The following is a 15706-nucleotide window of genomic DNA, read 5'->3' as shown; positions in this document are numbered from 1 at the left end:
GTCAAATATCTGTCACATTCTGCATTCTCTGCACTTTTTTTTTTTTACCTTGCACAATACCAGAAAAATTCAGTTGAAATCGAGCCATTTGAGGTGAATTGGTCCGCCTCTGAAAAAACTTGGCGTTTGGATTTCCCGGCAAACATTGATTTCCGTGACGTCGCGTGCGGGACGCCTCCCTCTGAATCCTCCGTCAGCGCTGGTTTGTTTATGAGAAAACGACCTGGTGGTTTTCTGCAAATTTCTTCAACGTTATCACGTAATTATTAAAATGGTTAACAGATGTATCGTAGGAGGGTGTAGCAACACCAATCTTGATGGGATTAGTACTCATCGTTTCCCAAAAGACCGGACAATGAGAGAGAAATGGGAGCACTTCGTGCGAGCTACCCGGAAGCCAAGGACCAAAGCAGAGCCGAGAAAAAGACCAAGAAAATCAGCGATTGCCAGAGTAAGAAATAATTCTGACATTATATTCTTCATCCAAAGGTGAAGTAACATTGCGCTCAGGTGACAATTCCATATTTCAATGCAAAATCGCTAGCTGCTAAACTTGGTCTACACAGGCTGTGCACTGAAACCGTACAAGCTCTCGCAGCCTGCTGGCAGATCCACACATGACATCATGAATCTGGCTCCAGACTCCCTTGGGATTTTTCCAGACGCGTTTTTTTTTCCTGCTGTAGACAGACGGCCTTGTGCAAAATTACCCTTCTGGATGAGTATGTAAAGGGACATACTTTCATATAAAAAAAAATTGGTCCAGGATATGCACTTTAAGAGCCATTTACATGAAATGTTGAGCAGACGTTGGTATAAAAACTATGGAGAAAAAGATCATCATATTCCAATCTATTTAAAAGTGGAATGAGACGGAACAGAAGTGTTGAACACCGTAAGAAACCCAGCTGACTGCACGGATTAATTATCACAGGTAGGAGAACTAAAGTTAGTGGGTTAGTGCATGCTGGTAGGTTTAGTGCTTCCACTCAAGTGAATGTAACGTCCCTAAACCCCACTTTTTCCTTCTACAAAGTAACAAATCATCATGTTGAGTGACCATGTGGTTTTGAACCATAGCTGATCCAAAAGGCCATAAATTAATGGAAAATCAATAAGATCAACTGATTTTCACGGAATCTGCCAAGACTGAACCGGAAGATCCCGAAGTGGTGCGTGACGTCATGTGTCACAATCCAGGTATCAGTTTCGTTCATGTGTGCAGCAGTGGTTAGAGCAGTCTCGATATGGAATCACGTTTTGGAGAGAATTCAGATAGTGATTGGGATTCTTATATGTCGGATGACAGGGCAGATGATTATCGAGGATATTCCGGAGTAAATGGTTATCTTTTCCAGCCCCCAAGACGAGAAACTGGCAGTTCATGACAGCCTTCCTCTGTAGCGTGTGCGAGATACATAGATAGATAGATATGTGCAGAACACGGTGGTTACCTTTCATCATGTTTTCCTTAACAAAACTAAAAACAAATAGAGTCTTGCAATATTTCAATCTGAGATCATTTAACACGTTTCAGTTATAGTGGGGCTGTTAAGCTCTTATTATCAGAAGAATTGTGCACAAAATGAAAAAAGCATGAAACTTTCAGAGTTTGTTCTTGAAGGCATAAGCTTTAATTTGAGACGTGGAGGCATTCTCAGTTTGACCTCTGGGGTCAGCTAGAGGTCATTGACCTCCATGATGGCACATTTCTATGCATGAAATTAGAAAAGGCTGTATCTTAACATCTAAATGTGACGTAAATATAAAATAAATGTGTTTTTCCATGTTACTGGGCATGAAAAAATCATATATACAGGGGTGATAGCGTTCCAGCGCCGCGCCGGATTTCCGGCGTACCGTGGCTGGGGAAGAAAAAAAAATAAATCTAGTTCGCCCATTGTCCTGTGTCATTCTGAGATGCGCAGATAGACAGTAAAGGGAATTCGCATGATATGGAACTAGCGGGAAAAAAGTGCCGTCACGGCACGAATTAGGACAATGGGCGAACTAGATTTTTTTTTTTCCCCCCAGCCACGGTACGCCGGAAATCCGGCGCGGTGCCGGAACGCTATCACCCCTGTATATAATAATGTGGATTGCCTTTGGAGCTGGTAGCAATTTCTGTTATATAGCCATTCACAAGGTGGCTGCTGCACTGGGTCCTTCCACTTGTCCCGCACTTCTAGCATTTCATTCTTTCACCGGCTGCGACACAACTTCCTCATTCTGTGGTCGTGGTAAAAAGACTGCCTGGGATACATGGCGTGTATATCCAGAGGTTACAGAGGCCACAAAAGTTGAGTGATCTTTCTTTGTCTACACTGGAACGTTTTGTCGTGCTTATGTATGACAGAACAAGTGCATGCTTAGATGTGAATGAGGCAAGGAAGCATCTTTTCACCCAGAGGTCAAGATCACTGGAAAACATCCCCCCTACACAAGATGCTTTAAGGCAACACATAAAAAGAGCAATGTACCAGGCTAATATATGGAACCTTGCTTTGGTTTCTCAACCATGTTTGCCCAGTCCATCAGACTGGGGATGGACTGACACCGATGCTGGATGGCAGCCACTTTGGACAACACTCCCTGAAGCTTCACAGGCTTGTTATGAACTTGTGCACTGTGGTTGCAAAAAGGGTTGTACTGGGCACTGTAGATGTAAAAAGGCAGCCTTAAAGTGCACAGCACTGTGCACATGCTCTGGTGACTGCAGCGACTAAATCAGTGTTCTGTAGTTACAATTTGTAGGCCAACATTGTAATCCCCAAAGGTCAAGGCCCTTAGAATAAATGTAGATACTGTAGTGATTTTAAAATGTTCTTTATGGAACCTGTTCAACTGTTTACACTGCATTTAGAGTTTTGATTGTAGTTCAAGTTTTTGATTAGTTAAAGTTTATAATTTCTGACAAGTTGAAGTATATTTCTGTCATGTTCATATTCATGTGGGATGTTTCCCAACCTTGCCTGTTCTCCATGATGTTGACCTCTCAGAATGATATCAGTATCAAAAATGGGTTTCTCATGTACAGAATCATAGAAATACAAATTTAGTTTACATTTCTATCACATTTAGCCCATTAGACCGTATCAGCGGATCATCAGATTAACGTTTTTAAAACGATTAGTGTGCACACAGCAACACCAATACACGGATACGCTCGGCTCCGCAGGCATCCTGCGCTCCAAATCACTCCGCCCTGAACAGCGAGTGCCCTCTGGAGGGTGCGCACTCCGGCCCTGTGCAGCTCACACAGCGCGTGAGTGAAGTGCACAAGCCACGATTCGGGACTGAGCCGCTGTGTGTGTGATCCCAGCGCATATCACTTACTACTTGCAAGTGGAAGGATGGCAAGCCTAAAGACAATCATAACTACACAATGGGCAGTATTTGCATCAGTATTTGCAGTATTTTCATACTTTTATACTCTTTAATACAAGGCGGAAGTCCGTGACGTTGTCCAATGAGACGCCAGCTAGAGCTCAGCACAGCGTATCCGCGTATTCTGAATGTTTACACAGCACCGGAGCTGACATGATCTGGATTGAATACGTGGACGCTGGCGGATTCCCGTTTCCCGGCGGTTTAATGTAAACGGACAGTGCATCCGCGAAGAAAACGAGACAGATATGGTCTAATGGAAACGTAGCCTTAGAACCTGAGGTACACCCGTTTCTAATTTTATGCATAGAAATGCATTATGCTAGAGGTCAGTGACCTCTAGCTGACCCCAGAGATGACCTGTAAGAGTAATATCAGTATCAAAAATGGGTTTCTCATGGTCAGAAACAAGGAAATACACATTAACTTCACATTTCTATCACATTTAGATCCTAAGATACACCCGTCTAGAATTTCATGCATAGAAACTTCAAATTTCAAAGGTCAATGACCTCTACCTGACCCCTGAAGTTACCCCTAAGAGGAATATCAGTATTATATGTGATTTTTTTCATGTCCAGGCACATGGAAACACATATTTATTTTACATTTACATCACATTTAGATGTTAAGATACAGCCTTTTCTAATTTCATGCATAGAAATGTGATATCATGGAGGTCAATGACCTCTAGCTGACCCCAGAGGTCAAACTGAGAATGCCTCCACGTCTCAAATTAAAGCTTATGCCTTCAAGAACAAACCCTGAAAGTTTCATGCTTTTTTCATTTTGTGCACAATTGTTATGCTTAACAGGCCCACTATTAATAATTAATGATTGCACATGCGCATTTTTCTTCCTGTTAAAGTGCATCAGATATGATCAGATCGGATGTCACAATCGTCTAAATGTTGCTCATAATCCTGCGTCTGGTGCACTGTATGTGTGAGATAACAGGAGAATCGACGAACTGTCCAAATGTCATTCATTAAATCAATGGGTTTCCTTTTTTGCTCCAATAATTCCTGTGTGGTCGTTCTGGTGGTGACGAATCAGATTTATTATTAGTCGGCGACATGAAATCTGCCCGCTTCGCTTGCACAAACCTCATCCACTGTCGCTTTAGATTAATGTCATTTCTCGGAAATTCGTGAACTGAATGTCCTGTTGTAGATGGATTTGAACATCCAAACACAGCGCAGCACTTTCACATCGTTATTTTTGTAAGATTACAATAACAGTAAACAAGAACGGAGTCAGATGAACGGAAATGACCCAGATAACCAGACCGGGGTTCCACGCGTGGCATCATGCGAGATTAGCCCGGAGGCAAGGCTGCCTTTTTCTGGGATGCCGCGATTTATCGATAGTTTTGTGCTCAATGATAAAATAAATAATTAATATTTTCCCCCTGCTTTATTACTTCATTTTGCTCGTTACTAATGATATATTCATTTTAAAGCATTACAATAAGGCATTACATACACTTTAAAAAAGTGGAACCCACATCTGAATGCAAGTAAACAAATTATTTGCCTCCAAGCTGTTACACAAGAAACGTGTCGAGGCAAAGAGCTTCCCAAGACCTTCACAACAAAACTGCTGAGCAGCACAGCAACAGCACTGGATACTGACAAATTTCTCGACTCCTAAATGTCCTATATTCACCATCATGACCCTCACCAAGCGGGAGGAACATCATTCAACCATCAACCAGGCACGGACAGGAAGTCCCCGCAAGATTTACAACCAGGCGGTCAGAACGTTAGTCAGAAGAGCAGCCCAAGAGTTAAGGAGAAAGATCGGGAAGCAGTGGGTACAGCTGCCAAAAAGAAAACAACAGGCAACACATTCCACAGCCATGGTCTCCATTTCCATCAGACTCCATTACTGAAAAGGCAGGTTGTAACTTGTTTGAAGTTTGCTACGGAACATCTGAAGAAGCCTGGAGATTACTGGAGAACGTACAGTGCTCAGCGTAAATAAGTACACCCCCTTTGAAAAGTAACATTTTAAACAATATCTCAATGAACACAATTTCCGAAATGTTGACAAGACAAAGTTTAATATAACATCTGTTTAACTTATAACGGGAAAGTAAGGTTAATAATATAACTTAGATTACACATTTTTCAGTTTTACTCAAATTAGGGTGGTGCAAAAATGAGTACACCCCACAACAAAAACTACTACATCTAGTACTTTGTATGGCCTCCATGATTTTTAATGACAGCACCAAGTCTTCTAGGCATGGAATGAACAAGTTGGCAACATTTTGCAACATCAATCTTTTTCCATTCTTCAACAATGACCTGTTTTAGTGACTGGATGCTGGATGGAGAGTGACGCTCAACTTGTCTCTTCAGAATTCCCCGTAGGTGTTCGATTGGGTTCAGATCAGGAGACATACTTGGCCACTGAATCACTTTCACCCTGTTCTTCTTCAGAAATCCAACAGTGGCCTTAGATGTGCATTTAGGATCATTGTCATGTTGGAAAAGTGCATGACGACCAAGGGCACGGAGTGATGGTAGCATCTTCTCTTTCAGTATAGAGCAATACATCTGTGAATTCATGATGCCATCAATGAAATGCAGCTCCCCGACACCAGCAGCACTCATGCAGCCCCACATAAGGACACTGCCACCACCATGTTTCACTGTAGGCACCAGGCATTTTTCTTTGTATTCCTCACCTTTGTGACGCCATACAGTTTTGAAGCCATCAGTTCCAAAAACATTTATCTTGGTCTCATCACTCCAGAGTAGAGAGTCCCAGTAGTCTTCATCTTTGTCAGCATGGGCCCTGGCAAACTCTAGGCGGGCTTTTTTGTGCCTGGGCTTTAGGAGAGGCTTCTTTCGTGGACGGCATCCATGAATGCCATTCCTCTGCAGTGTACACCGTATTGTGTCACGGGAAATAGTCACCCCGGTTTGGCTTTCTACTTCTTTAGATAACTGCAGTGAACTTGCATGCCGATTTTCTTCAACCCTTCTCATCAGAAGACGCTCCTGTTGAGGTGTTAACTTCCGTGGACGACCTGGACGTCTCTGTCGCCTCTTTTCCACCAAAGCAGTTCCAGGGCTGGTTCGGGGCCAGTGCTTAGTTTGGAACCGGGTTTTCTGTTTCCACTGACAAAGAACTGGCTCTGGGGCCAGAAAAACCGGTTCCAGGCTAGCACCAACTCTCTGCTGGGCCAGGGGAAAGAACCGCTTACGTCAGCGGGGGGGCGGAGTTGTTAAGACCAACAACAATAACAAGACCGCGAAAGATCGCCATTTTTAAGCGACGAGAAGCAGCGGCTGTACAAACGCGAAGTCATCCATTATTATCATTGTTGTTGTTGCTGCTTCTTCTTTTCCGTGTTGTTTTTGCTTCGATATTCGCACCAAGGTTTATGCAAACGTAGCAACATAACTGACGTATACAGCGACGTAATGACGTATACAGCGACGTAATGACGTGGCTTCCCTTAGCACCGCGAGCTATGGAAAAGCAAACTGGTTCTCAGCTGGCTCGCAAGTTGAACGAGTTGTGAACCAGCCCTGGAACTGATTTGGTGGAAAAGGGGTATCTGAGATGGTTGCAGCTCCATCTTTCTTAAATTTTTGTACCACTTTTGCAACAGTATTCTGACTGATAAGTAAAGCTTAGCTGATGATCTTGTAGCCTTCACCTTTGTGGTGTAAAGAAATTATTTTCTTTGGGGAATTCTGAAGAGACAAGTTGAGCGTCACTCTCCATCCAGCATCCAGTCACTAAAAGAGGTCGTTGTTGAAGAATGGAAAAAGATTGATGTTGCAAAATGTTGCCAACTTGTTCATTCCATGCCTAGAAGACTTGGTGCTGTCATTAAAAATCATGGAGGCCATACAAAGTACTAGATGTAGTAGTTTTTGTTGTGGGGTGTACTCATTTTTGCACCACGTTAATTTGAGTAAAACTGAAAAATGTGTAATCTAAGTTATATTATTAACCTTACTGTCACGCTATAAGTTAAACAGATGTTATATTAAACATTTTGGAAATTGTGTGTGTTCATTGAGATATTGTTTAAAATGTTACTTTTCAAAGGGGGTGCACTCATTTACGCTGAGCACTGTAGTGTGCTCAGACAAGACTAAAAAAAAAAAAAAATCAAACTCTTTAAAGCTCTGCAGATGACCCTGAACATATCATACCTCCAGTACAGTAAAGTTCAGAGGTGGTATGGTATGGTTTCTCTACAGAATCCAAATTATCGAAGGGAAAATTCTTGAGAAGAATCTGTTGCCATCCATGAGGATGAAGATGAGACATGGTTGGACTTTCCAGCAGGACAACAATCCAGAACATACTGCAAAAGGAAACTGTGGATTGGTTCCATAGGAAGAAAATAAAGGTGTGGAACGACTCGGTCAATCAGCACACTTAAACCCAACAGAAAATGGAGAATAAAATGAAGGTCAGGATTCACAACTTCATTTAAAAAGAGTGTGTCGAAGACTGAGCCAAAAATCCCCCTGAACACTGAGAGATTCGTTTCTTCCTCCAGGAAGCGTCCTGAAGCTGTTACAGGAAACGCAGACTTCACCACCATGGATTAAATGCAGTTCAGTTCGTTAGTGTGTGACAGAGATACATGTTTGGCATGAGTGAAACTGGAACAGGCAGGCTTGTTTTGGTTTGTTAAATCCTTGAGATTTATCTTCGCTCGCACATCCTTCTCTCTGCTTAATGAAGGTGATGTTGATCAGTAATGTCTTTCTTCTTTTCAGAAGATTACGATCCTGATGGGTGATGTAATGGTACATAATGTCTCTTCTTTCATAAAGTAGTGTCGTCTAAACCAGTGATGTAATGCTTCATCATCATTTACATTATGCATAGATAACTTAGCTTCGTCAATTAAAATCATCCAATCACAGAGCTACAACACACTCCTGAATATGAATATATCCTCATGGTGGTCCTACAGTCAACTGAGAAACATCTCTGAGCAGCTGTGACTGTTTGCTCCCAGACCCGTGAAGCAGAAACTCTTAAAGTGCCAGTCTAATGAAAATTACATCATATAAAATCCCAGGATGTGCGTGATGTGCTCAAATAGGTTATAAAGTTCACTGATGATTGGTTCGAAAAAAAATTTTTTTGCATCTGAACTCTTCCAAAAATCACTAAAAGTTTGTCCGCCATTATTAGATCGCAGTGATTCACAGGTGAGCGGCGCTGCATGCGTGACGTCAAATGCCTTCTCTTGCATCCACACGGACTCTACACTATTCTCTGCAATGGCGTGCGTTCTTGATATGATCTTCCTACGATCTTCTTATGGTGCCCCATACAGAGAGCTGATTTTAAGGTGAATTGAACTTGTTTTAAATTTTAAGGTAAAGTCACTACAATAATCATGGAATTGGCGTGAAGGAAAAGGCGACTGCAAGATTAATTTATAATCACTCGGTGATAAAATTCCGTGTATTTGGGTCAGTCCATGAAATGATGTTACTTTTCATTGGTCCGGGTTTACATAATCATTTCATCTTTAATTTCCATGATTTAAAGAAATATTTAGCAGATTATCCATAAATATTGTTTGAAGAAATAAAATAAATAAATAAAAAAATGTGAAACATTTTCTTCCCCTGTGACTGGACACGGATGACACGTTTTTTGTGACATGGAATATTTGCTGACTTTGAGCTTAAATAAACCTTCATTACTTTCTGAGAATTTCAATAAAATTAGTTTCATGGTACTTGCAATTTAGTTTTACACTCAAATAATAAAGTTAAGAAGGTTCTATAAACTATTTAGCTTCGAATTCATCCACTAAAAATAGGTTGTGAACGTAACATTATGATGTCCTACCGTGTTACGTTAGAAACCAGGCTTATAAAAAATGATAAAACGAGTTGAAATCATGATTGATGTTTTTAATATAAAGAAGAATATACTATAAAACGATGTAGGTAGAAAGAAATTTAAAAAAACGGCAATAAAAGAAATTATCGATGTTTTTTCTCACATCCTAACTTAGCGTCCACTCACTTCCTGGTTCGTTCACAACCTGCGAGACCTATTTACTCAATCTAGGTCAGCTGAACTGATGCGAGATAACTTCTTGCGGGATCTCACACGCCACAACACGTGCTCTAGAGAAGTGCAGATAGAAGTGTGACTAAGTAAAGTAATGAATTCAATAATCTCATTTACCCCATATAGGATGAAACTGTTTCCTGTTAATGACTGTTGTTATTGTTCAAATCTTAGAGATTTTATGAAGTTTGTGAAATACTGGTATTTCATATTTTCAGTGTTTATGATGTTGAACTAATATTTCTAATGAATTCTTATTCAGTGTTAATGTTTAAAGTAAGCAAATAAAAGCAAAAAATTGATTTTATCAATATTTTTCCTTTATTTTTAAAAGCTTGTTCGTGTCCTTGTTACATTAGCAACCGGGTAAATATTTATGGATTTTATCATACATTGTAGAGCAGGAGTTATCTTAACAACTATGTTATATTTTCTTATATGGTCAATGCTTCATGGAAATAAAAGTTGTTTTCAGTTGTAAATTGTTTTAAGTGACTCCCTCTATGTCACATTTTGATAACCCCATTTCATGGACTGACCCATTTCTGAATCTTGTCGTTGCCTTTTTGTCCACTGAAACATGTGACGATATATTGCATCTAAAAACATGATTTCAATATCCAATGAACGGACATGCCACCCTGTTATCTCTCTCAACTAACTCGTCGTTGCTTTTTTTCTGTATTTACAGGCTCTGAAAGAGATTCTATAACATGAGCAAAATGTCCGCTGTTCAGTTAATACCGTATCTTCAGGTGCTATTAACACATCATATCCACCTTTCGTTAAATACTGCCTATAAACAAAAGAACCTGTCTAAACGACCACTCTCTTCTCCTTTCATCCGAGTGTGCTGTAGCCAAAACAGCTGAAGCGTCTGTGTCTACTGTTGTACAAATAGCAGCTCCTCCTTCTTCAAACACTGCATCAGGCACAAACAGAAACAGCCTTTCCACCCTCTCGTTCAACTCCAGACTCGGAATTTTAGTAAAAAATAAATAACGGTGATTGCACGCTGATCTCCCCACGCCACCGACATACACACGCGTGCACACACACACACCTCTAAATAACATTGTAGCACAAAATAGAAACAGTCTACATCAGGGCTCGAAATTAACTTTTTTTTCTTTGTCCCCCCCAGTGGTCCCGAATTCTGTGTTGTATTGTCCCGAATGGAAGCAATAGTGTCCCCATTTTTTTCCTCTCTGAAATAACCAGTGGTTAATATTATCATATGAAGTTACTATTATATTTGTAACTATGCGATTTTGAACCCTTTATATCATTTTTACAATAAGTCACAAGACACAAGCGACACATGTCCTATACAGCATCTACTTCAAAATTACAGTTATTGCATTTTCAGTTTATTAAACTTTGGCGATCTCACTGTATGAATAGATACCCGTTTATTTAAAGGGGCCAACTAGCTCATTCAGAAAATGTTTCAACTCCCTACATCTGCAGTACACTTTAGTTGAAAATAAGACCCCTTTTATGTTCATTTCATCTACTTATACCTTGAATATCTGTTGGCACTTATAAGGCCAACTTATAATTTTCACCATTACCGTTATCCATTTTTATGAACTTTCCGTTATCCATTACCGTTATCCATTTTTATGAACTTTCCGTTATCCATTTTACGAACTTTCGCTGCCGGGTGCAAATGTTAGCAACATCAGCATAGTGCCAGGTCCGAGCCTAGTCGTGCTGCTGACTGACTAAACTTTCTGAACGAGAAAGACACCAAGAAAACTCACTTATTCTGTTGAACGGTATCTTCCGTCAATATCATCCACATCATTCCTGTTGTATTTTATAACGTGTCTAACAGTGTTCATTAAGTTCATTCAGTTGCTAGCGTTGCCTGCAGACCAGGCGATGACACTTTGGATCCTGAAGGTCCCGGAGACGTTATGTCTGGGCTTTCAGTTTCTTCCCCGCGGTCGGTCCGCTTCAACCACTTAAGCATTTTTGTTCTGGCAAGAGTCGGCGCAGCGTGTGCGGTAGCAATTCCATTCCAAGTCCATATAATGCGGACTCCGGCCGAAGATTCTAGAACAGAATGCGCTGCTCTGTAGCCTACGGATGCAGGTGCATCGAAAGTGTAGCTACTATGTATTTTTCGCTGTTAACGTTTTAAAATTAAAATTGACAAATTAGGTGAATGTCTACGTATGTGTTACGGCTTTGTAAATAATATTAATGTATTACTTTTTTTCTAGATCTATTTTTTTCCATTGTCCCAGATATGATAATTTTGTGTCCCGATGACATTTTTTATAGTCCCCGGGACGTCGGGACACCGTTAGTTTCGAGCGCTGGCCATAGGGTCAAACATATATGGTTTCACCTCTCGATATTCAATTTGGAGAGTTCCTACTTCAAAATCACCATCTCTCATGACCAAAGTCTGTACACGTGTGCTCGGTTCACAGGTAAACACAGAGCTGCTCCCAGTCTGTTTGGCTTAAATGACGTCACGACGACTGCCCCCTGGCGGTGAAAGTGCGCATAAGTGAGCTGTAAACAAACCTTCGGAAATTGGGCAAAACGGTATATTTTAACCGTTTTATTCAATTTTAGGGTGCAAATTAGACACCAGGAAGATTGAATTCGCTTTTTGGGTCGTTCTTCTCGACAATAAAGTTGATATTCTACGTTTCACCTCCGACCCTTGCCTATGACCTTTAATACCAACATCTGCTCAGTGTGAATCAGTGCACTGGGAATGGGTTTCACAGGAAATAAAAAGGTTGGTTTTCTAGCGTTGTGTAATATTCAGGCAGTTATTACTCCTGTGTGGGAGATGTGGCCTCAGGGCATGCTGGTTTGGGTTCGAGGCTCTGTAATAATGTCCTCCTGCCAGCAACACGAACAGAACCAGGTGTATGGAACGGTTTTTATCTGCAATAATACTCTCTCAAGGTCGGACAGAAGAACAGATCCGGTTATAAATTCACTCCACAGGGAGGAAAACAGCTTTCAGCAGAAAACATGCAGTAGGAGCTCCATCAGTCACGTGACCTTCATTCCAGGTGCTAGCAGAGTTAGCTACACAGGAGTTAGCGCTTAGCTTTTAGCTCTTAGCTCACCTGTGCGCAGGAACAGCTCTGAATTCCTCATTCAGCTTCATTCCGGAAAAGCGCTGATGTTTCTCTCAGGAACCGGCCGCTCGGAGCTGCCGGTTTGGCGTTGTGTGGAGTCTCTGCAGCGCCGCCGTTTCCGCTCCAAACTCCGCGGCTTCAGAGCGACCCGGTCACGTGACCACGGCTAAGCGAGCAGCCAGTGTGTTTCAGTCCTGTTCCGACAGATGGCGCTCCTGCCCCGCCTCAGGCGCACACACACCACACAACTGGTTCCACAAACAAAACACTTTAAACACGTTTACTCTCCACAGAGGACACTCAAATGTAGGGTCTTTTTTTTTTTAAACCTCAATAAACATAGCAGTTTCTTGCCAATAGATTACTTCCTAAATTTCATGTCTTACACATGAAACTCAAAACACCAAACCACAAGGACGCTCGGTAGAGTTCATACCTCCACCAGGCCACATCAAAATCACATCACTTGAACCTCAGATAATACTAAGGCCAGTATCTCACTGGGCTGCGACAGCTTGCGAACGTCATTCGCGAAAGAGATTCAAAAGTGTCTTGAAACATTCGCAGGGCTTCTCAATTTCCTCGCATGAGTCGCAAAGTGTCGCTCCTTCGTCGCTGAAATTTTGAACACGTTCAAAGAATTCGTGCGACAAAATTTCTCTCAAAATAGCCGCAAATGTGTCGCAAAGCCGTCGCGCACCCTTCTCAAGTCAGTTTCCGTAAGGCTTCCTCTACTTCCCTGCCTGCCGAGGGAAAGCCGGGCTGCGACAGCCTGCGGCTAGTTGGAGACACAACAATTGCGGTAAAATATGCGAATATCAGTTCAGTGCGATTCCAAGTGAAAATTGTCACTAATTCGCATATTTTATCACGATTGTTGTGTCTCCAACTAGCTGTCGCAGCCCAGTGAGATACTGGCTTTAAAGCTGTCCACCAAATTACATCCAAGAAGAAGAATAATTTTATTCATCACACGCTTGTGGAATTTCCTCCCTGCATTTAACCCATCTGAAGCAGTGAACACACATATGAGCAATGAGCATACGCACATACCCAGAGCAGTGGGCAGCCGTGCTAACAGTGCCAGGGAGCAGTTGGGAGTTCGAAGCCTCGCTCAAGGACACCTCAGCCCAAGGCCGTCCCAAATTAACCTCACCGCATGTCTTAGTACTTTTTGAGTTACATTGGGAACAGATAAACAAACTGAAGCGAAAACATAACCTGCTCCAACACAGCTGGCTGAGGGAACTGAACTCACCTCACTGGTGTTCATAAACACAACCCAAGAGAAGAAAGAAACTATTTCCTGAAATCTACAGATCATTACAGACCCAATTTCCTGTCTCTGCCGATCTGAAAGACGAACTTCCACTCTAACTTCCAATCACCAGCGCAAATATAAAAACGTCTCCACAGTGGTGCTTGAAAGTTTGTGAACCCCTTAGAATTTTCTATATTTCTGTATAAATGTGACCAAAAACAATATCAGATTTTCACATAAGTCCTAAAAGTAGATTAAAAAAGAACCCAGTTAAGTAAGTGAGACAAAAAAAAACCTTAATAATTTATTTATTGAAGAAAACGATTCAATATGACATATCAGTGAGTGGCAAAAGTATGTGCACCTCCCGGATTAGCGGTTAATTTAAAAGTGAAATTCGAGTCAGGTGTTTTCAGTCAAAGTGGATGACAACCAGGTGTGAGTGAGCACCCTGTTTTATTTTAAACATCACTGACACATTTTATCTTACAATTTATTATTATTATTATTATTATTATTATTATTATATTCTAGCAGGAGCTTTTTCCCACAACAGGGTTGAAATGTTTGGGAAATGTGCCCTTTCATTAACAGTTTTAACCTGATCAAGGTGAGTGAGTAAAAAAAAAAAAAAGTAAGAAAGTAGCTAAATAAATAATTAAGTAAATAATTTTAGAAATCAGCAGTAAGTAAATAGGTAAATGCGTAAACAATTAATTAAATAATTAAGTAAATGATTAAATACATGGGTCAAAAAATAAAAAATAAAGAAACAAATATAACAAAGTAAATAAATAAATATGTAAGTAAATACATAAATGTATTAAACAATAATGAAATAAGTAATTATGTAAATGGGTAAAAAAAAGAGCATCAATAAGTATATAAATTGTATAACTAAATAAGTAACTATATAAATAAACAAATTAATAAGTATATAAATAAGCAAGTAATCAAGTAAGGAAATAACTAATGGTTATCGTGAACGGTTTTGGGCGGCATGGTGGTGTAGTGGTTAGCACGGTCGCCTCACAGTAAGAAAGTTCTGGGTTCAAACCTAGCGGCCGGCGAGGGCCTTTCTGTGTGGAGTTTACATGTTCTCCCCATGTCTGTGTGGGTTTCCTCCGGGTGCTCCGGTTTCCCCCACAATCCAAAGACATGCAGTTAGGTTGACGTGGGGCGGCCTTGGGCTGAGGTGCCCTTGAGCAAGGTACCGAACCCCTGACTGCTCCCTGGGCGCTCTGGGCTGCCCACTGCTGTGAGTGTGTGTGTGTGTTCACTGCTTCAGATGGGTTAAATGCAGAGGATTAATTTCACTATGCTTGAAGTGTGCATGTGACGAATAAAGGTTTTCTTCTTTTGCACTCGGGTTTCCATCGGTGGGGGGTTTATAGCATCAATGAAGCTGACTTTGTTAAAGCTGTTAATGTTATAGTCATGTTGTCTGTTGTTGCCCAAATGAGGATTGGTTCCCTTTTGAGTCTGGTTCCTCTCGAGGTTTCTTCCTCATGTCGTCTGAGGGAGTTTTTCCTTGCCACCGTCGCCACAGGCTTGCTCATTGGGGATAGATTAGGGATAAAATTAGCTCATATTTTAAGTCGTTCAAATTCTGTAAAGCTGCTTTGTGACAATGTTTATTGTTAAAAGCGCTATACAAATAAACTTGACTTGACTAACTAGCTTTTTTTTTTTTTTACATTTTCCTTTCCAGAGAAAGTGCTATTCAAGATTTTCCTCACAGTTAAAGGTCCTGGACTTTTATTTTGAAATCCATCATGGCCGCCGGTTTGTTCGCGCGGTGGTGTCTGCGCTCTGTTTGCGCATAGTATTGATTAACATCGAGTGACATTTCATCACTTTATATATA

Source organism: Neoarius graeffei, chromosome 24 (assembly GCF_027579695.1).
Source record: "Neoarius graeffei isolate fNeoGra1 chromosome 24, fNeoGra1.pri, whole genome shotgun sequence".
NCBI lineage: Eukaryota > Metazoa > Chordata > Actinopteri > Siluriformes > Ariidae > Neoarius > Neoarius graeffei.
The sequence above is the reverse complement of the archived record's forward strand: the minus strand, read 5'-3'. Positions refer to the sequence as shown.